Source organism: Tachyglossus aculeatus, chromosome 11 (assembly GCF_015852505.1).
Source record: "Tachyglossus aculeatus isolate mTacAcu1 chromosome 11, mTacAcu1.pri, whole genome shotgun sequence".
Classification (NCBI taxonomy): Eukaryota; Metazoa; Chordata; class Mammalia; order Monotremata; family Tachyglossidae; genus Tachyglossus; species Tachyglossus aculeatus.
This window is the reverse complement of record NC_052076.1, coordinates 39,470,030-39,493,380: the sequence shown is the minus strand read 5'-3', so window position 1 is coordinate 39,493,380 and position 23,351 is coordinate 39,470,030. Positions and strand designations below refer to the sequence as shown.

Here is a 23,351-nt window from a genome sequence, read left to right as displayed (position 1 = left end):
TCACTAATATTTATTGAGAATTTTGTCTATAATTAGCCCTGAACTAAATCCTTCTGAGAGTGCAATATGGATGGCGGGCATGATCCCTGCCCTTTAAGGAGTTTACAATCTAGAGGGAGATAAACTTAGTGCTCAGGTGATAGAGAAGTGCTTAAGTGCATTTGGGAAAGGGGGGAGATAAAGGATGGAGAGATAAGAGAGTAATCACCAAAATAAAGATGTGGATTTCAAAAGGGCTTTGAAGATGGGGAAACAAATGTATACCAGATCCTATGAGAGACTTTTTTGTTTGTTTTTTTCTTCCCTTCATGTTACTTGTTAAATGCTTACTATGTGTTAAACACTGTGCTGGAGCTTGGGTAGATAAAAGGGAATTAGGTTGGAAATAGTCCCTGTCCCACATGAGGCTCACAGGCTAAGTAGGAAGGAGAATAGGAGAATGGAGCTGGGATTAGAACCCAGATGCTCTTACTCTCAAGTCAGTGCTCTTTCCACTATGCCATGTTTTTTTTCTCTCATGCTGCTTCCCCCGTTCCAAGTAGAAGAGAAGATGTGAGGAAAATATACTTGGTGTGGGAGGTCAGCCTGAGGCACAATGAAGCGTGTAGTCTGGGGTGTAGTGGGAGAAGAGCTGATTGAGTGGCTTAAACCCAAGGATGAAGAGCTTCTGCTTGATATGGAGAGGAATAGGCATCCTCTGGAGATTTTTAAGGCATGGGGAGACCAGCATGGCATGATTTTTTCGAAAAATGATCCAGGCAGCAGAATGAAGAAAAAACTGGAAAGAGTCCCCCAATCTATAAAATGAAGATAACAATTCTTCCTCAAGACTGCTCAGATACATTTCAAAGAAAATGAAATGATAGACATGAAAGAGATCTGAAGTCTTTGCATGAAGGATGTTAAATCCAGAGATCTGTTTTTTCTTAAATAGTCTATCCTGACCAAATTTATTTTTGTGCTTCTTCTGGGCAATAGATTTGATTGATGTTCTGAAAAACATCCAAGTGGGCTCACTTTTCAATGGCCAATTACTCTCAGCAATTTACTAAATTATGAGTGCTCTAAGCCCTTAGGAGGCGAGGTGTCATATAAATCCAGTGAGTAAATAATTAATAAATAAATGCATTTATTTTCCAACAACAAAAGTCAGACTATTAGCCTTGCTCTACTGCTGAATATGATTTTCCCTGTCTAAACTAACTGTTAATTCTAAATGATTAAGAGGTGCTAGTGGTCAGTAAATGGGGTTGGCACATGAGTGGAGCTGGCTTTCTGGGCAGACACTGAGCTCCACTCACTGAGCCCATGGATGTTGCCTAGTTCCTCCTCCACCCACCTCAAACTAACATACATCTCTCCTGGCTTTAGGGTTCCTCAAAGGGGAAGATCCCACGGGTCATCCCTCCCAGTGCCTAGGGGAAAGAGCAAGGGCCTGGGAGTAAGAGGACCTGCTCTGCCAGTTACTTGCTGTGTGACCTTGGGCAAGTCATTCAACTTCTCTGGGCCTCAGATTCCTCAACTGTAAAATAGGGATTCAAATTTTAAAATTGGAGAAGCAGTGTGGCTCAGAGGAAAGAGCCTGGGCTTGGGAGTCGGAGGTTATGGCTTCTAATCCCAGCTCCGCTACTTGTCAGCTGTGTAACTTTGGGCAAATCACTTAACTTCTCTGTGCCTCATTTCCCTCATCTGGAAAATGGGGACTAAGACTGTGAGCCCCCCGAGGGACAACCTGATTACCTTGTATCCCCCCAGCGCTTAGAACAATGCTTGGCACATAATAAGTGCTTAAGAAATGCCATCATTATTATTATTATTCAATACCTGCTCTCCACCTTCTAGACTGTAAGCCCGTTGTTGGGTAGGGACCATCTCTATATGTTGCTGCCTTGTACTTTCCAAGCGCTTAGTACAGTGCTCTGCACACAGTAATTGCTCAATAAATATGATTGAATGAATGAATAAATGCTCTCCCTCCTACTTTAGACTGTGAGCCCCATGCAGGACAGGGACTGTGTCTGACCTAATTAATTCATACTTACCCCAGAACTTGGAACAGCATTTGACACACAGTAAGCACTTGACACTCACCATAAAACAAACAAAAAAGAATTATCCTTCTAAGGAATACATATTCATTCATTCAAGCTGTATATTCAACATAACCACACGTCCAAAACATAATGTTTCATTTCAACTTGGGATGAAGTTGATTTATGCCCTTTCTTAATATTGATCCAATAGAGGAGTAATTTCAGACAAGACTCAAGGTACTGTTTAAAGATTCTCATTTGTTTCAAAGGTGAATCAATAATATTTCTTGACTGCTTACTCTTTGCAAAGTACTGCATTAAGTCTTTGAGAGAGTATGATATGTAGTAGACAAAATCCCTGCCCTCAAGGTGCTTACAATCTTAATCAACCAATTATATTTTTTGAGCACTTACTATATGCAGAGCACTGTGCAGTGAATAAGTTGGCATGAAAGGTTGTATTGTTGCAGGAAATCTGGGAGGTAAGGTAGGGGGGGATGAGGTGATTGAGTGCTTTAAAGCCAATGGTAAGGAGTTTCTGTTTGATGCAGAGGTGAATGGGCAACCACTTGTACACTACAATAGAATTGGCTTAGTGGAAAGAGCCCAGGCTTGGGAGTCAGAGGTCATGGGTTCTAATCCCGTCTCTGCCACTTGTCAGCTGTGCGGCTTTGGGCAAGTCACTTAACTTCTCTGTGCTTCAGTGACCTCATCTGTAAAATGGGGATTGAGACTGTGAGCCCCATGTGGAACAACCTGATTACCTTGTATCTCCCCCAGGGCTTACGCAGTGCTTGCCACATAGTTAGCGCTTAATAAATGCCATCATTATTATCCAGCGCTTAGAAAGTGCTGGGGCTGGTCTAGGAAATAGTGCTACTTGGCATTTGCTGGTCACACTTTAGTACTCACTAAAGTATTGCATAGTTTTGAAACCCTAAACCTAAAAAGGACCCAGGGACCTTGGAAAGGGTTCAGAGAAGAGTAATGAAAATGATTAGAAGGTGGAAGCCCCTAAGAAGAAAAGATTAAAGAAATGGATTATTAAGCCTGGAAAAGAAAAGGCTTTGAGTCGACCTAACCCAATGACTGCCTTCAAGTATATGTTCTCAACTGAGGACAAAGCAAGAGGAAATGAGTGCTTTGCACATAGTAAGTGCTTAATAAATGCCATCATTATTATTATTATGGACTGATCACTTGTGTAGAAAAATGATCCAGGCAGCAGACTAAAGTATGGACTGGAGTGGGGAGAGACAGGAGGCACGGAGGTCAGCAAAGAGGCTGATGCAACAGTCAAGGCGGGATAGCATATGTGCTTGGATTAGTGTGGTAGCCATTTTGATGGAGAGGAAAGAGCAAATTTTAGCAGTGTTGTGATGGTTGAATCGACAGGATTGGTAACAGATTGAATTTATGGGTGAAATGAGAGAGGTGACTTGAAAATGCCCAGGTTATAAGCAAAGGAGACAGGGAGGCTGGTGATGTCTACAGTGACAGAAAAATCAGGAGGAGGACAAGGTTTGGGTGGGAAGATAAGGAGTTCTGTTTTGGAACTGGTTTGAAGGCAGCAGGAACCATGAGACCGTAGAGAAGGAGAGCGGTCAGGGATGGAGATGTCGATTTGGGAATTGTCCACATAGAGGTGGGAATAGTTGAAGTCATGGGAGCGAATGAGCTCTCCAAGAGAGTGGGAATAGATGGAGAATAGAAGGGGACCCAGAACTGAGCCTTCAGGGGCTCCCACAGTAAGGAAGTGGGAGGCTGGGAGGCAGAGGAGGAGCCCATGAAAGAGACTGAGGATGAGCAGCCAGAGAGATAGGAGGAGAACCAGGAGAGGCCAGTGTCAGTGAAGCCAAGGTTCAGCTCACCCACAACTTGAATAAACCAGGAAGGAAAAAGGCACTGGGGTCCAGATTTTCTTTCTCCAGTGAGATTTCTATGAGGTTACATTTCTCTTGAGGTGCACATGGAAAATTTAGGTTAGCAGTGAGGAAGAACTTTCTGATTATGAGGTTGTGCCTGTTACTGAAAGAGATATGTTTACCTCTTTCCCTGGCCATTGTCCAAAATCAGAACAAAGGCATTCATTGCTCGCAGTAGATGTTCAACCAGTGCAAATCAATCACACAGTGAAGGGAACAGCCCAGGTTAATATGAAAGGATTTAAAAAAGATAGACTTATTTGAAATTCCTCACTAAGAGAAATATAACTCAGACCTACTTTCCTGTTCAGGTTGGCGACTGTACAAGCCGGCTGATGTTTTGTAGTCGTTTACTTTACTGAACTCTCCCAGAGCACAGACAAGATTACATCGCCTTGGCTTCCACCTCTGAGGTCATTAATGTGATTTATTATAAAGCTACAGGAAATTAGTTACTGGATATTTCAATATTGGGAAGAAATAATTTAATTCTGATGCTACCGTGGAACTACTGAATCTCTAAGTAGCATGTAGCCATAGTAACAAGATAAGAAAGTATTCCTTAAATGTTTAAATATGACTTTTTAGTTATTACATATTAAAATGTCATAGATTCTTGTTATTTATAATTGAATTAGTTTTCCAACACATTTGGGCTTGGTGACTGTTCTTCAGTTATTTTAAATTAACCTTATTTAAAAAGATTCATTTAATTGTTTGCAAATAATGAGAGGCTACAAAATACCAGCAGAAATTGTTTTTAAACAAAGCAGCGTGGCTCCGTGGAAAAGAGCACGGGCTTTGGAGTCAGAGGTCATGGGTTCAAATCCCAGCTCCACCAATTTTCAGCTGGGTGACTTTGGACAAGTCACTTAACTTCTCTGTGCCTCAGTTACCTCATCTGAAAAATGGGGATTAAGACTGTAAGCTCCCCATGGGACAACCTGATCGCCTTGTAACCTCCCCAGCACTTAGAACAGTGCTTTGCACATAGTAAGTGCTTAATAAATGCCATCATCATTATTATTATTGTTATTATTAAACAGGAAAGCATTGAAGTGGGCCACTTACATTATCCAAAGAAATGTATTCCATACAAGGGCAGTGTTTTCTACTGGATCTTCTTCTATCAGCGAATGCCACCTTGAAGATAAGTGCCTGAGATGTGCCTGCAGGAATGTCTAAAAATTTCTGCTACAGTTCCACTTCAACAAATGGAAGTCTACTTTGACATTCTGGCTTTTGTATTTATCCTATTATCCTCTAGGAAATAAAGAGTGTTCTGAAATTGTGTCTTTTGCACAATTTCCCAACTCTCTCTTCTTTAAAAAGGAGATGAACAGAGACTGTGCCAGGGCTGGTTTACCTTGTTTTTATCTAGTGTTGTATCTATTGTTGTACTTTCCCTAGCACTTAGGACAGTGCTTTGCACACAGTAAACACTCAATAAATACCACTGAATGAATGAATCTACTCACACCCCTCAGCAATGAGTATAGTGTTCTCATTCATTTATTCATTCATTCAATCGTAAGCTTGTTGGGAAGCAGAATGTTGTAGTGGGTAGAACACTAGCCTGGGAGTAAGAAAGTCATGAATTCTAATCCTGGCTCCGCCACATCTCTGCTTTGTGACTTTGAGCAAGTCACTTCTCTGGGCCTCAGTTCCCTCATCTGTAAAATGGGGATTGAGACTTTGACCCCACTTGGGACAGGGACTGTGTCCAACCTGGTTTGCCTGTATCCACCCAGTGCTTAGTACAGTGCCTGGCACACAGTAAGCACTCAACAAATGCCATAATTATCATTATTAATATTATTACTGAGCGCTTACTGCATGTAGAACACTCTACTAAGTGATTGGAAAGAACAATCCAGCAATAAAGAGAGATAATCCCTGTCCATAACAGGCTAACAGTCTAGCAAGTATTTAACAATTACCACAATTGTTATCACAGATGATTGATGATGGCAGGAAGAGGACACATTTTTCTTTACTTTTTCTTCCTTTGGAAAGGTTTTTGCTCTTTAATTGTTGCTGGTTGATATGTTATACTTGTATACTGATATTCTATTGCTTCTCCTAACTGTAGTTTATATTAATGTCTGTCTCCCGCACTAGACTGTAAGCTTAGTCATTCATTCATATTCATTAAGCACTTGCTGTGTGCCGAACAGTGTACTAATGTGCAATGTGACAACAGACACACTCCCTTCCCACAACAAGTTTACAGTTTCATGGGGGAGACAGTCATCAATATAAATCAATAAATTACAGATATGTACATAAGTGTCCTGGGGCTGTGAGGGGGGGTAAATAAAGGGAGTAAGTCATGGTAGCACAGAAGGGAGTGGGAGAAGAGAAAAGTAGAGGGCAAGGATTGTGTCTACCTATGATATTGTAATCTCCAAAGCACTAGCTACAGTGTTCTGCACATAGTAAACGTTCAGTAAATACCTTTGATTGACTGACTGACTGAATGTCTCTGACCTGTTGCTGCACAATCCTTCCTTCCTTTTGGCCCCTCTGTCCTGTGCCCTCTTTGGAGGAAACAGCCGAGTAGGTTAACTGCACAAAGGATGGCTGGATACTGGCTGTGATTTTAGTAGTCCTTTTCCTTAACATATAATGCGGTCCCTACTGAAAAATTAAATCAGTGTCTACGTAATAAGTACATTCTAACTGATAAGTACAGTTTTACCAATGAAGTCCCTTTCATTCTTAGAGCACTATAGACTTCCAAGTTCTAGACTGAACAAAAATTTATCATCTTTGAGAGTTGTGAGTGCCCTCTTCATTCCTCGTGCTTGTCTATATCATAACTGTCACACTTAAAATAACAAATACCTCTGCTGCCATTAGAGACTGACAGTAGACCGTCAACAATAGGGTGAAAATAACCACTGTTCTTAGTTTGCAATAGAAGAAAAATTCATCATTTTTACAGTGCATTGACAAACAACCCATGACTGTAATTAAAGTAGAATTGCATGTCCCACTGCGTGGTACTTCATTTCACTTGATGTGGGCAAATAAATTGGAAGAGTAGCATATGGATGGAGACCAACAATTGAATATAATCCTCCTTTGCTTATATCAGCAAGTGCAAGAAGAAGCACATCAATAACAGTCCACATTTGCAACTCAGGCCATCTGGACACTAAGCTCCAGCCTGCCAAGTGTGTATTAAATATTTTAATCTCTTTGTCTCTCTGAAGAATGCAGGCAAGAGTGCTCAACCACAGCATCTACTAAACAACAAGCTCCTCTACCTAAAGCACCTGAATGATTAGAGTTCAGTAATGCTAGGAAAGACCATTCCATTTCATAAGTGAGTTAAAGACCATTCCATTTCATAAGTGAGTTTCTGGACAGCTAAACTTTGATGCTGAAAATTGGCCAGAAAAATGCTGGAATCGGTATGCCCTGTCCAAAAGAAAAAAATAAAATAAAATAAACTAGTCCTACGGCTAGATTCTCCTCTGCTCGCTCAACGTGACTAAGACCAAGGAGAAGGCAAGTAGTTACTGGGGGCTTTTGGCACTGAGAAGGTTAGAGCTCCTAGAGAAAATATCTACCTCCGCACATCTGATTTCACACCCTTCAACGCATCCAGTCAGGCTAATCTGCCCTCTTTCAGTTCAGAAAGTGAAACTGCAGAGATGGAAAGCTAGTAGTTTTGTTTTTATTTTGTTTTTGCTTGTTTCTAATGACTATCCCAGGTGCACAGATAAATTTGATTAAGCACATTGGTGTGCATAGATGAATACATACCCCACCTTCCTCCAGCATTTTGAAAACGTCTTTCAACATTCTTTCTCTTCATCTCTATCAGTTCTTTCGTTTGACCTATACAATTCTCAATGGCCTTTTCGTACAAATATTTTTCTCCAGTACCTAATTTAAGAGGGGGGGTGGGCATGAAATTTCAGCCCAATTTACATCTATGAGCCTAATTTGCCATGCAATCTTTTAGTTAATTTCTAAAGGTCTCGGTGTCTACAGTGAAAAAAGTATAATTATACTCTGGGAGTGAGTAATGCTATGAGATTCTTGGTCACATCTCAGGGTCCATGTACCAGGAGGCTAGGCCTAGCACTAATGGATTAAAACCATAGCTAATACAAAATCTCTCCCTCGAAATCTCCTTCAATTGCTTCCCCCACTCAATTTACTTTTTATTTCGTTCTTCTTGCGTCTATTGCAGCTTGACGGAAGGAGCTAATGACCAGAGCGGTGCCCAAAGGCTGAGGAGTGGAAGGGAGAGAGATATTTAGGAAGGAGAGTGGATAATCTAATAAACTAGGTAATTGGCTCCTAGGTAATCAGAAATTGATGACCAACAGTTCTCTAAATCCATGACCATGCAAGAGAAAATGGGAGTTGACTGTGGAGAGATCCAGGATCACAACTTTTGACCCTTTTAAACCCATTTTAGACCCACCTAAGGGCCAGTTCTGAAGTGACCAGCGAATGTACTGAGCGGCCTGCATCTAAGCGCTGCCACTGAGACGGCTGGAGATTTGGTCCCATTCGGCTGGCCTTCCTGTCAGACTGCCTGGACACCGGAGTTGGTCCTAAAGGGTCTCCTCTCTTCCCCCCAACAGCCAAGGTGAGGATGACCAGAGTTGGAAGTTAGAGAAGACCAAAATGAAATCCATCAGCCAGTTAAGTGAAAGGATGAAAGGCAGGTATGTAAAACTGTTCATCATTCAATCGATATTTACTGTGTACTGTACTATATAAGTGCTTGAGAGACTACTATGGATTTACTTCATGTACTATTCATCGGTCAAAAAATAATACTAATTGAACACCCACTGGGTGCAGAGTACTAAACTAAGTGCTTGGAAGACTACAATGAAATTAGTACATGATCCCCACTCTCAAAAAGCTTGAACAGGGACAACATCTGATCTGATGATCTTGTATCTACCTTAGCACTCAATACGTGGTACATAGTAAGCACTCACACCTACAGCACTGGGCCTCCATAAGACTTTGGGAAGACTGATGGCTGCTGTATGGGTTGCAGTGGCTGCTAGTGTACCTTGGACTCTGAACCAAGAGGAGCTTGAAATTCTGCTCTTCTAGCCACAGCACCCCATTGATTTCATTTATGTTTTGCATAATTGTCTGTGTTGTGTCTTAATGTTTCATCGTTCCTCATGTGTCTGTCTCCAGTCCCTTATCCCCACTTATATTCTTAAATTGTGGGCTTCTGGAGGGACAGGAACTATGTCTTATTCCCATATGTGTATTTTCTCCCAGAGTTTAATACAGTTCTTTGCCTACCGTAGGTGTTTAATAATACTAAGAAGTGTGGAAGCAGCCTGGTCCAGTGGAAAGAGTGGGAGTCAGAGGACCTGGGTTCTAATATTGGCTCTGCCAGTTACCTGAACAACAATAATAATAATAATAATAATGGCATTTGTTAAGTGCTGACTATGTGCGAAGCACTGTTTAGCTCCCCCACATGTCTACTCTGTGACCTTGGGCAAGTCACTTAACTTCTCTGAGCCTCAGTTCCCTCATCTGTAAAATGGGGATTAAGGCTGTGAGCCCCACCTGGGACAATGTGATCACTGTGTAGCCCCCCCAGCGTTTAGAACAGTGCTTCACACATAATAAGCACTTGACAAATGCCATCATTCAATCATTCATTTAATCATATTTATAGAGCGCTTACTGTATGCAGAGCACTGGACTAAGTGCTTGGGAAGTACAAGTTGGCAACATATAGAGACGGTCCCTACCCAACAACGGGCTCACAGTCTAGAAGGGGGAGAACAGTCTAGAAGAGGGAGAACAGTCTAGAAGGGAGAGAACAGTCTAGAAGGGAGAGAACAGTCTAGAAGGGGGAGAACAGTCTAGAAGGAGGTTTGACAATTTGAATTTACACAAACAAATGATGAATCAAAAACAAAAGCTGACTGCAATACCTATCTACCGTAAGTTTTGGTCCAAACAAGATACATAACTCTGTGACTAACTGCAAAGAAACGGTCCAGATCAGATATATGTTGGGGTAGTGGGAAGTGGTGGTGGGGGGGGGGGGGGGGACCCAGAAAGCTTCAGTAGATTTGTCTCTGTCCCATTTTGGCATGCTGAAGTTTGATCGGTCCGGCCAGGAGCTTGGACTCGGATCCAGATCTCGGATCCAAGCAGTGGTGGGGGGACGGAAGAAGGGTCACCTTGTGCCAAACACATCCAACGTCACTCCTCTCAATAATGATAATAATAATAATGGCATTTAGTGAGCACTTACTATGTGCAAAGCATTGTTCTAAGCTCTGGGGAGGTTACAAGGTGATCAGGTTGTCCCATGTGGGGCTCACAGTCTTCATCCCCATTTTACAGATGAGAGAACTGAGCCCCAGAGAAGTGAAGTGACTTGCCCAAAGTCACACAGATGACAAGTGGCAGAGGTAGGAGTTGAACCCATGAACTCTGACTCCAAAGCCCGTGCTTTTTCCACTGAGCCACGTTGCTTCTCTTGCTTGATGTTGGCACCAAGCCCCTCCAAGCTCTGTTCTTAGAAAAGGCATGTTACGGTTCACAAGACTTTTGCTGGATGAAAATCATTATTATTATTATTCTAAGCACTGGGGGGGCTACAAGGTGATCAGGTTGTACCACATGGGGCTCACAATCTTAATACCAATTTTACAGATGAGGTAACTGAGGCTCAAAGAAGTTAAGTGACTTGCCCAGTCACACAGCTGACAAGTGGTGGAGCCAGAATTAGAACCCATGACCTCTGACTCCCAAGCCCGGGCTCTTTCCACTGGGCCACGCTGCTTCTCTAAGTGCTTCTAACGTGTGGCCTTAAACGAGTCAGGTAAATTCTCCGTGCTTCAGTTTCCTCAAATGCAAAATGGAGATTCAAAACCTTTTTCTGTTCATTTATTTTTTATGGTTTTGTTTAGCACTTGCAATGGTAACAACTGCGGTATTTGTAAAGTGCTTACTACATGCCAGGCACTGTACGAAGTGCTGAGGTGGATACAAGCATATCGGGTTGGACACAGTCCCTGTCCCACAAAGCGCTCACAGTCCAGCGTGGCTCAGTGGAAAGAGCCCAGGCTTTGGAGTCAGAGGTCATGGGTTCAAATCCCGGCTCTGCCACTTGTCAGCTGTGTGACTTTGGGCAAGTCACTTAACTTCTCTGGGCCTCAGTTACCTCATCTGTAAAATGAGGATTAAGATTGTGAGCCCCATGTGGGGCAACCTTGTATCCTTCCCAGTGCTTAGAACAGTGCTTTGCTCATAGTAAGCACTTAACAAATGCCATCATCATTATTTTATTATTGTGATTATTATTATTAATCTCCATTTTACAGAAGAGGTAACTAAGGCACAGAGAAGTTAAGTGACTCACCAAAGGTCACAAGGCAGACGTGGCAGAGCGGGATTAGAACCCAGGCCCTTCTGACTCCTGGGTCTGTGTTCTATCCACTGGACCACACTGCTTCCACATTGCTTAGTCCAAGTCCATGAGCCTACTTTCCCATGCTTAGAACAGTGCTCTGCACATAGTAAGCGCTTAATAAATGCCATTATTATTTATTATTATTATTATTTACTTTGACTGTCAGCCTCATGTGGAAGAAGGACTCTGTCCAACCTGATAAACTTAAGCCTACTTCTGCATTGAACAGTGTTTTACACTGTAAGCGCTTAAACAAAAACCATAAAAACCCCTCATCCAACTACTACCAAATACCACCAATTATTGTTACAGAAAAGAGGAAGAAGAATAAGGGGACTAATGATGATGATGGTATTAGTTAAGTGCTTACTATGTGCCAGGCACTGTACTAAGTGCCAGTGTGGATACAAGCAAATAGAGATGGACACAGTACCTGTTCCTTGTGGGGCTCACAGTCTCAATCCCCATTTTACAGATGAGGTAATAAAGCACAGAGAAGTGAAGTGACTTGTCCAAGGTCACACAGCAGACAAATGGCAGAGTGAGGATTAGAAATCATGACCTTCTGATTCCCAGGCCGATGCTTTATCAAATTCACCATGGCTGCTTCCCTAATGGCAGCTTATAGTCCCTCTAGACTGTAAGCTTGCTGTGGGCAGGGACTTTGTTTAATGTTCTACTGTACTTTCCCAAACGCTTAGTACAGTACTCTGCACACAGTAAGCACCCAATAAAGACGAACTACTGAATGACTGACATTGCTTAATCAGAGAAGCCTTTTATAATCATCTGTAAGTCTTGCTTATAGAGCACAGTCATATATGAGCAGCTACATGAGTAGTTCAGAGGCTTTTCAATCAATCAGTCAATCAGTGGTATTTATTGAGGACTTACTGTGTGCAGAGCACTGTACTAAGCACTTAGTAGAGTACAACAGACCGTATACTGTAATAAATGCTAGATTGTAAGCTCTCTGGGGGCAAGGAACACGTCTACCAACTCTGTTGTGCTCTCCCAAACACTTACAGTGTTCTGAACGCAATGAACACTCAATAAATACCTTTGATTGGTAGTACAGTGCTCTGCACACTGTAAGCACTCAATAAGTATCGTTGAATGATACAATACAATTGGTAGACATGATCCCTGCCCTTCAGGGGCTTTTGATGGTGTTCTCAGCTTGATAAGTTGAAAGATATATTATTTATATATTGATGGCATTTGTTAAGCGCTTACTATGTGCAAAGCACTGTTCTAAGCGCTGGGGAGGATGCAAGATGATCAGGTTGTACCACTTGGGGCTCACAGTCTTAATCTCCATTTTACAGATGAGGGAATTGAGGCACAGAGAAGTCAAGTGATTTGCCCACAGTCACACAGCTGACAGTTGGCGGAGCTGGGATTTGAACCCATGACCTCTGACTCCCAAGACCGTGCTCTTTCCATTGAGCCACGCTGCTTCTCAGAAAGAAAGATCTTTGCAGATGCTCAAAATCATATTCTAGCTCCAGCTTTCTCAATACTCTGTGGCACCAAGAAGAATAAATGCACTGAGTAGGTTACACAATACTGTCCCAAATGCCCAGCCCTGATTTACTCCACTGGTGATAGAGAGAAGGTCAGACAGTGTTCTTTCTCTCAAGTGGTCAGCAATACCGTTGTGGAGTAATCTCAGGATCTTGATAAATCCCTCAGGGCAATGCAGGTCTACTAGTGGAGTCAACAAATGTATTTGTAAAGTGTAGGAACATCACAAAGAAGGTCATGGTGTTCCCTCTGTTTGCTCTGGGTCCGAAGTGCAGCAAAGATCGTGTCTTCTGCACTCGCTGAGAACAGATGTTCAAGTCTGAAAGTTATGTTAGGGCTATTTAGTGACCTCTGTGAAAAGGATTAATGACTTCAATCTGGGCTTTTGCAACAAATGCTTCAACTCAGCTAGATGTGACAAAGAAAGGACTGCAGAAAGCCTCCCGAGAGGGCAAACTCTCCAACTAGAAGTCAAAGAGCACCCCGCCTTTCACATCCCAGAGACCACCACTTCACAGAAAGATATGGCATTGTTCAACGCATCAGGCACAGATATCAGGACTGAAAAGTATTTTAAATCAGGGCAGGCTTCAATTGGGCACGTACACTCTGCCAAGCACTGTACTAACTCCTGGAAGAGTGCAATGTCGTGAATAGACACTATCCCTGCCCTCCAAAATCTTACAATACAGCATAAGAGATTAGTCTACCTCGAGAAGGAAAATCTTTGCCACCTTTTCCGTGGGGCAACTCCTCCGATCGTGCCGCTTGCGTGCATTATGTTGGGATGGGAGTCAGGAGCCCTGGGTTCTATTCTAAGTATTTGCCTGCTTTGAGACTTTGGACAAGTCTCTTCATGTCTCTGTGCCTCAGTTTCCTCATCAGTAAAGTGGGGATTCCATACCTGTTCTCCCTTCCACTTAGAGTGTGAGCCCTGTTTGGGAGAGGGACTGTCGGAGCTGAATGCCTTATATCTACTCCAGTGCTTAGCACAATGGTTGGCACGGTAAGCCCTAAACAAATAGAACTATGATTATCCTTTTGATTATTATCATTGTTGCATGGCAGACATCATTGGAACATCATTGAAATATTCAACACTTAAACCTTTGTGAATGAAATAATAACCATAAGACACAACGGTTCATATGATCTAAGAATGGAAAATCCAGCAATGAGCAGATTTCAAAATTGGGAGCGTGTCAAAAGTTATGAAGAGAAAATCCCTACAGAGTACCAAGGAGGGCCCCTCTGCCCCACCACCCCCTCTGAAAGAATGCCTTGAGGGGACTCCCCTTCTCGCTTCTCATCTGAAGCCGGTCCTGTACCAGTTAATGCCGTTCTAACAGGCATTTGGCCTCTGCCTTTTTGGTTTGCCTGTTGTTGCGTTGGTTTATTTCAAATAAGCAGAGCGATAGAAGCCGTTGTAGAGGCGGTGGAGCAGCTGCCACGCCAGCCTGTGAATCAGCCATGGCCGGATCAGCAGCTCGTCAGCTCACTGCCATCTGCCAGGTGATTTGGGAGGCCCAAAGGCCTTCCTTGGTTGCTCCTGGCTGAGAGCCAGGATTACCACAGCCCAAACACTTTAACTGTTTCAAAATGAAGGATTAGAACTCTCCCTTCCCCCACCTCCTCTCTCCCAAATGCTACTTGTTAGCTTCATTTCCATCTCAGCCCTTAATCCGACTAGCGACTGTTCAGAGTGGAGGCTGTGGTGGATCAGATGGCTAGAGAGCCAATTCATTTTCCCGCCGTAAACCACATTGCAACTCATTACGGCTCCTTATCGACTAAGTCAGCTGTGTCCATCCTTACAGGGAGACCATTCGATAACATTCAATATTATGTTTTTATTGCACTGAAGATGTATAGTCCTGTTTTGAATTTTGTTCCTTGGATTCCCCTTTGGAGATTTCCACTAATACGAATCCCAGCACAACTTGATGGGTAAACTAAAATAGCCTTTTATAAGGGCACAGCTGTCTGTGCACTCAGTTTAAGCTACTCCCTTTCATCTCTATCTGATGGAACTTAGCATTCATTTACGTGGTTCGATGCAACCTTCACTCCAGGTTAGTATTTTTCCCCTTTATGCTTTCTCCTTTTTAGCTTGCATAGGAGAGTAAAAGGATGGACGGATCACGTAAACAATCCAAAGTCCAGAGCGAACCTGTATACTGTAAGCTCCTTTTGGGCAGGTATCATGTCTACCAACTCTATTGTACTGTACTCTCCCAAGAGGTTAGTACAGTGCTCTTCCATCTTCAACCGCTCACTCTCCACTGGTTACTTCCCCTTTGCCTTCAAACATGCCCATGTCTCCCCATCCTAAAAAAACCCTCTCTTGACCCCACATCCCCTTCTAGTTATCTCCCTATCTCCCACCTACCATTCCTTTCCAAACTCCTTGAATAAGTCGTCTACACCCGCTGCCTCGAATACCTCAATGCCAACGCTCTCCTCAACCCTCTCCAATCTGGCTTCCGTCCCCTACATTCCAGGGAAACTGCCCTCTCAAAGGTCACCAATGACCTCCTGCTTGCCAAAACCAATGGCTCCTACTATATCCTAATCCTCCTCGACCTCTCAGCTGCCTTTGACACTGTGGACCACCCCCTTCTCCTCAACATGCTATCCAACCTTGGCTTCACAGACTCTATCCTCTCCTGCTTCTCCTCTTATCTCTCTGGCTGTTCATTCTAAATCTTTTTTGTGGGCTCCTCCTCCCCCTCACATCCCCTTACTGTAGGGGTTCCTCGAGGGTCAGTTCTTGGTCCCCTTCTGTTCTCTATCTAAACTCACTCCCCCGGTGAACTCATTCGCTCCCACGGCTTCAACTATCATCTCTACGCTGATGACACCCGAATCTACATCTCTGCCCCTGCTCTCTCTCCCTCCCTTCAGGCTCATGTCTCCTCCTGCCTTCAAGACATCTCCATCTGGATACCCGCCATCTAAAACTGAATATGTCCAAGACTGAACTCTGTATCTTCCCTCCCAAACCCTGCCCTCTCCTTGACTTTCCCATCACTGTAGATGGCACTACCATCCTTCCCATCTCACAAGCCCGCAACCTTGGTGTCATCCTCGACTCTGCTCACTCTTTCACCCCTCACATCCAATCTGTCACCAAACCTGCCATTCTCACCTCCACAACAGCACCAAGATCCACCCTTTCCTCTCCATCCAAACTGCAACCCTGCTGGTTCAATCTCTCATCCTATCCTGACTGGATTACTGCATCAGCCTCCTCTCTGATCTCCCATTCTCCTGTCTCTCCCCACTTCAGTCTATACTTCATGCTGCCGCCCAGATCATCTTTGTGCAGAAATGTTCTGGGCATGTTACTCCCCTCCCCAAAAATCTCCAGTGGCTACCAATCAACCTATGTATGCATCAGGCAAAAACTCTTCGCTCTCGGCTTCAAGGCTGTCCATCACCTCACCCCCTCCTACCTCACCTCACATCTTTCCTTCTACAGCCCAGCCCGCACCCTCCGCTCCTCTGTCACTAATCTCCTCACTGTGCCTCGTTCTCACCTGTCCCACCGTCAACCCCTGGCCCACGTCCTCCCCCTGTCCTGGAATGCCCTCCCTCCGCACATCCGCCAAGCTAGCTCTCTTCCTCCCTTCAAAACCCTACTGAGAGCTCACCTCCTCCAGGAGGCCTTCCCAGATTGAGCCCCCACCTTCCTCCCCCACTCCCCATCACCCCCACCCTACCTCCTTCCCCTCCCCACAGCGCCTGTATATATGTTTGTACAGATTTATTACTCTAGTTATTTTACTTGTACATATTTACTCTTCCATTTATTTTATTTTGGTAATATGTTTTGTTTGTTGTCTGTCTCCCCCTTCTAGACTGTGAGCCTGCTGTTGGGTAGGAACCATTTCTATATGTTGCCACCTTGTACATTCCAAGAGCTTAGTACAGTGCTCTGCACACAGTAAGCGCTCAATAAATCATCATCATCATCATCAATCGTATTTATTGAGCGCTTACTATGTGCAGAGCACTGTACTAAGCGCTTGGGAAGTACAAATTGGCAACATATAGAGACAGTCCCTACCCAACAGTGGGCTCACAGTCTAAAAGGGGGAGACAGAGAACAAAACCAAACATACTAACAAAATAAAATAAATAGAATAGATATGTATAAATAAATTAAATAGAGTAAAAAAATATGTACAAACATATATACATATACATATACAATAAATATGATTGAATGAATGAATGAAATGCTTTGCACACAGTAAGCACTCAATAAATACCACTGATTGATCGACTGAGCGTGTCTATTCAGGCTACTCGGTTTCCTTTCATACTTACGGATTGTACTTTCCCCTTCCTTCTCCTCTCCCCTTTGGGCTCTGGCATTGCAAAAAAGAGTTTGAAGAAGGCTTATCACACTCCCAACACCACAAGACTCATCAGTTTGGAATGAGAATGCAAATTTACATCCACTTGTAGGGAGGTTATCTGCACTAAAACATCCATAATTTTCAGAGTTCACAAATACTCAAAAGTATAATTCCAATTTGAGACCACATCAATAATTTTCTAGGTTGAGTCCTAACCCTTCAATAACTCAATACCCTGGGTTGAGAATCTTACTTCCTACTGTCTCTGTGAGCACCGTGAGATATTTGAAGTTTCTTTACCCACTTATTTTATCTGGAAAATAACAGAAAAACTCAAAGGGGTCAGAGATGCTGCTGCTGGTGGGGAATAATAATAATAATAATAATAATGGAATTTGTTAAGTGTTTACTATGTGCCAAGCACTGTTTCAAGCACTAATAGAGGGCCACCTTGGGGGAGCTGATATAACCATGAGGGTGGTGGGGATTATTCTAAAAGGAGGAAAAGGGAACGTGGAATAAAGTTTAAATCATCACACAAACTGGGTTCCATTTTGAATTTCACCCTTCGATTACAAATCTCACTGGCACTTCCCCAAATCCTAATAAGAATAGAGCATGAGATGTCTGAACCCTGGGTTTGCAGGGAAGATTTTCTGAACTCCACAGAATTCAAAATTAATAATACTCAGATCCCTGAAACTCCAACCGGGAAACACAGATCTCACCTTGACAACCCACACTGAGAATTCTTGCTTCATGAGATTTTATGTTTAAGCCAAACCACACTGATGAGCGGTTTAAAAAAAACCACAAAAACCTCAGGTGTTCCCACATACTGCTTAGAGACCCAGGTATTACCCACTTCATTTTTAACCCATGAAGCAGAATGAGATTGGGCTTTTAGACAACATACAGCTATCATATATACTCACATAATTGCCTCCACTGGATAATTCCTCCTCCACACCAATTTTTTTAGGAAATAGATATTTTTTAAAGAACAGTAAAAGCAGTGTGAGCTATATTAGGAAAACAGGTAAGGATAGGAAAACAAAGATAAGACCTCGAAGATATGACCTCGTGCTGCAAGGCCTTGTTTTTTTAAATATTCAGGGGCCTAGAAAGGAAGAGAAAGGAGGAGGAAAGGGGCTACCATAATTCACTGGCTGCCTCTTGCGTATAGCACTTGAAAGACTGCAGTAGATGTACCCTCTTACCTATGCCTTCCTTTTCTTCTCCTTTCCTTCTCCTTATTTTCCTTCTATTTTCTCATCTTCTCCATTTGTTGCTAGACTTAATACTTCATGTATTTGGGGGTTGTGAAAATTATGTCAAAAAATGGGATAACTAGGCAAGTAAATATGGGTAATTCAGGATTTAGCTTTTTCTGTTCTGCTTACTGATTGCCTAAGTAGTTCACAAAACTGACAGATGGTTCCTCAGTGTTCTCCGCAACTCATTAGCTCCTGCAACATCTCTGATATGCAATGAAAATACCCACCAAAAGTGATTTTTCTCCTAGAAAACCCCACTTCCATTACAAAATTCACTGCACCATACTAACCAGCTCAAAAATGTTGATTATGCACTTATCCACAGAGTGTGATATTCATGATACTACTACAAGCCACCAGCACATCAACAGTGTTTTTGAACTCCAGTTTTTAGAGCATGGGCCAGGTGCTGTGTTCAGAGCTCACCTGGGGAAAGAGTTCTTGGAGTGGCTGTAGGGAGAAGGGTCGAGAAATAAGACCCTACAGTGGTATCAGGGCTCGAGGGACGTGAAAACAGATATCTTCTCTAGTGTTACAGACCTTGTTCCATAAGCGCATGCCGAATCTGCTTACATATGTCCAAGACTGAACTCCTTATCTTCCCTCCCAAACCCTGCCCTCTCCCTGACTTTCCCATCACTGTAGACAGCACTACCATCCTTCCCATCTCACAAGTCTTGGGGTCATCCTCGACTTCTCTCTCATTCACCCCTCACATCCAATCCATCACTAAAACCTGCCAGTCTCACCTCCGCAACATCGCCAAGATCCGACCTTTCCTCTCCATCCAAACCGCTACCTTGCTGGTTCAATCTCTCATCCTATCCCGACTGGATTACTGCATCAGCCTCCTCTCCAGTCTTCCATCCTCCTGTCTCTCCCCACTGCAGTCTACACTCCATGCTGCTGCCCGGATCAACTTTGTGCAGAAACGCTCAGGGCATGTTACTCCCCTCCTCAAAAATCTCCAGTGGCTACCAGTCAACCTATACATCAGGCAAAAACTCCTCACTCTCAGCTTCAAGGCTGTCCATCACCTCGCCCCCTCCCACCTCACCTCCCTTCTTTCCTTCTACAGCCCAGCCCCCACCCTCCGCTCCTCCGCCGCTAACCTCCTCACTGTGCTTCGCTCTCACCTGTCCCACCGTCGACCCCCGGCCCACATCCTCCCCCTGGCCTGGAATGCCCTCCCTCCACACATCCGCCAAGCTAGCTCTCTTCCTCCCTTCAAAGCCTTACTGAGAGCTCACCTCCTCCAAGAGGCCTTCCCAGACTGAGTCCCCTCCTTCCTCTCCCCCTCCCCACCCCCCCCACCCTACCTCCTTCCCCTCCCCTCAGCACCTGTATATATGTTGGTACAGATTTATTACTCTAGTTATTTTACTTGTACATATTTACTATTCTATTTATTTTATTTTGTTAATATGGTTTGTTTTGTTGTCTGTCTCCCCCTTCTAGACTGTGAGCCCATTGTTGGGTAGGGACCGTCTCTATAGGTTGCCTACTTATACTTCCCTAGCACTTAGTACAGTGCTCTGCACACAGTAAGCGCTCAATAAATATGAATGAATGAATGAATGAATGAATGAACTGTAGAAGAAAATACCGCTTGGGTGGTTTGGATAAAGGTAAATTCCCAACCATTCAATAGTGATGCATCAATAAAAATAGGTGCTTGCACCATTTGCCAGTGGTCCAAATATGAATATGCTATTTCAGATGTGACATTAGACATTTTATTGCAGGAGCTCAATAGCGGTTAATGTTCAGTGAGAATGATAACTAGAAATGATACAATCTATTCTAACAATAATTATTGGTAATTATAATAATGACATTTTTTAAGCACTTACTATGTGCGAAGCACTGAAGTGCAGGGTGGGGGGTTCAAGGTTCTCCCACGTGGGGCTCACAGTCATAATCCCCATTTTACAGATGAGATAACTGAGGCACAGAGAATTGAAGTGACTTGCCCAAAGTCACACAGCTGACAAATGACAGAGCAGAATTAGAACCCATGACCTCTGACTCCCAAGCCCATGCTCTTTCCACTGAGCCATGCTGCTTCTATGGTTATTATGTATTCTTATCAATATTATTAATTATTAATATCAATCATATTATTATTACCACTATTATCATTATTATTAATAATAATGGCTTTGACTAAGCCCTTATATGTGCCATAGCCATCAATCCATCAATAGCATTTACTAAGGACTACTGTGTGCAGGGCATGGAATCAAAGGCTTGGGTGAGTACATCTGAGTTAAGAGACCTGATCCCCCCCCCCCGCCAGGCAGCTTGTAATCTAACTGGGGAGGCAGAATCTTAAATAAATTACAGATGGGGGAGCAATACAGTATATAACAAATGTAACTAAGCGGCACAGGGCAAGGGGGAATTCAAATGCAGAGGTGGCATGGAAGGGCTAAGCAAATCAATGTGTTAAGCACTTGATTAGATAACAGATATTCAGATTGGACACAGTCACTCTCTACCACAAGATGAACACAAGCTAATCAATTGGTAATTCAATCAGTGGTATTTATTGAGCACTTACTATATGCAGGGTATAATCCTAAACTCTGGGGGAGAGCAATAAAATAGAGTTGGTAGACATGGCATAATTAACATGATTAACACCACCTATGTCCTTCTCTGGCATTTAGGGGGGAATGGGATCCATTTGAAAGAACACAAATTTCGGAGTCAGAGGACCTGGGTTCTGAACCCAGCTCTCCTCTGGCCTGCCATGTGACCTCAAGTCACTCAATGTCAATAGGTCTCTGACTCCTTCTCTATAAACTGGGAACAATAATAGCTGTCTTTGCTTCACAGGGGTATTTGTGAGAACAAAATGAGATAAGTAATGTGAAAGTGCATTGGTAAATTCCAAGTCTCATACAATTCAAAGTGCCGCCGTTCCCTCTTCACATTCTTTCATGATCGCATTATTTAAATTTATTAGTGGTATTTCTTACAGTGCTATCTCATATTTAGAAAATGCTGCCAAGTATACTTTGGCTCAAAAAGACTGTTCTTCCTCTTCACCTCAACCTTTAAACTGCATTGATTTATTTGAATGATCATTACAGTTGCTTTCAATTAACCAATAGATAATGGCAAATTCAGCAGTCTCTTGGTCTTCCTTTAAAAGCTTAGTATAGTATTCTGAACAGAGTAAATGCTCAATAAATACCACGCTGCTTTACTTATTGATTAATGGGGGTTTAGTGAGAGAAAACTTCACAAATGAAGTGCAACCGCCAATAATATTTGCACCCAACACTGATGTCAGGGAGCAGGGAGAAGAATAGCCAACTTCCTACTGAAATGGCAGGGTTGGGCTACTGCCAGCCAAATAAATGCTCAGCCCTCAGTCAAATTTCTGGGTTCAGAATTTTAGAAAGAGTTTGTCTCAGTTTCCATGGCAATTAAGTGATTCTCCATTTCAGCCAGCTGTGAACACAACGGCCCCAAAGAATCTGGAGAGAAACAGCTGTGCCCAGGACGCATGTAGTTGTACTTGGAGAGGAGAATGAGATCTCATGTTGAATGCATATCTAGAATGAAATAAATGCTTGCTTGATTGTAAGCAACTGGAGGGCAGGGGACATGTCTACTAATTCTATTTCACTCTCCCATGTGCTTAGTACAGAGCTGTGCACATGGAAGGTGCTAAATAAATACCCTGGGTTGATTTAAATACAACAGGATTTTTACTAAATATTTGTGCATATTTAAACTGAAATCTCTAGATTGTAAGCCTGTAGTAGGCAGGGAACAACTCTACTAGCTCTGTTATCTTGCACCCTCCCAAGCACTTAGTAGAGTGGTTCACACACAATAAGTACTCAATAGAGTTGATTGATTGGTTAAGAAGACAAATGATTAAGATGCTTTAATCAATCAGTAAAATATAGTCGGCTGTGTGCTATACCTTCTGAAAGTCTTTAGATAAACACAGAATCAAGCCATCCTGATACCTAATTTCACTGGTTTCCCAGGAAAAGAGATCAGATGATAGAGGATTACTCTCATATTCCTTGCGAACTGAGAAATAGATAATGAAATAAACACTATTCTGTTTACATGAACCAGCAAATCAGCACCTTCTAATTTACTACTAATTTATTTATACATCCAAGACAATTAGCCAATAAGCCTGAGGCTGAAAGAAACCAGGGCATGTTGAAGGGAAATAAGAATGATTGGAAAAATGGAAAATATTGAGCCACAGCCCTGATGAGGGAGTGGAGATGCTTGTGGTGATTAGATGTTCTTTTTCGTGCACCTGTAAGGATACTTTTTAGAAGGGTGTTTTTTATTATGAATAACAAACCACCCAATTAATATATTAAGATCTTGCAATCCTAACACAAAACTAGTTCACCAGAATTTTTTGCCTGTGTGTGTCTGTGTATGTGTTTATGTGCGTGTGTCTTAAGGGCCAACTAAGGATTTGCATTCTGATTCTCCTATTGAATGCTCAAGCTGCATATATCCATGAAAACTAAAACAGCTTCTCTCATGATCAGCAGTGTTTGTTGTCCTCTTTAAATTTGTCATAATTAATGATCTTTGAAGAGGCCACACAAAAGAGTTTCTGATTTCTTATGTTGTGGGCTGGATATATTCCTTTAAATGTTCAAACTCCAATTTACAGGTGAAGCAAGCACAGGACAGGAATCTTTTCCCAGCAGTCTTGCAAATCTGAAAATGTGGGAGCATTTTGTAAATGAGGATTGTTGTGTAGAGAAAAAAAGCATGAGGAGTCTTCCCTCCAAGTG

General features: G+C 42.8%; 1 protein-coding gene across 2 annotated transcripts in view; it reads right to left on the bottom strand.

Moving 5' to 3' along the window:
• The window catches only part of CDH13 (cadherin 13), a 991,500-nt gene that overhangs the window by 560,602 nt on the left and 407,547 nt on the right, over positions 1-23,351 (bottom strand). The gene's annotated exons all lie outside the window — the stretch shown is intronic.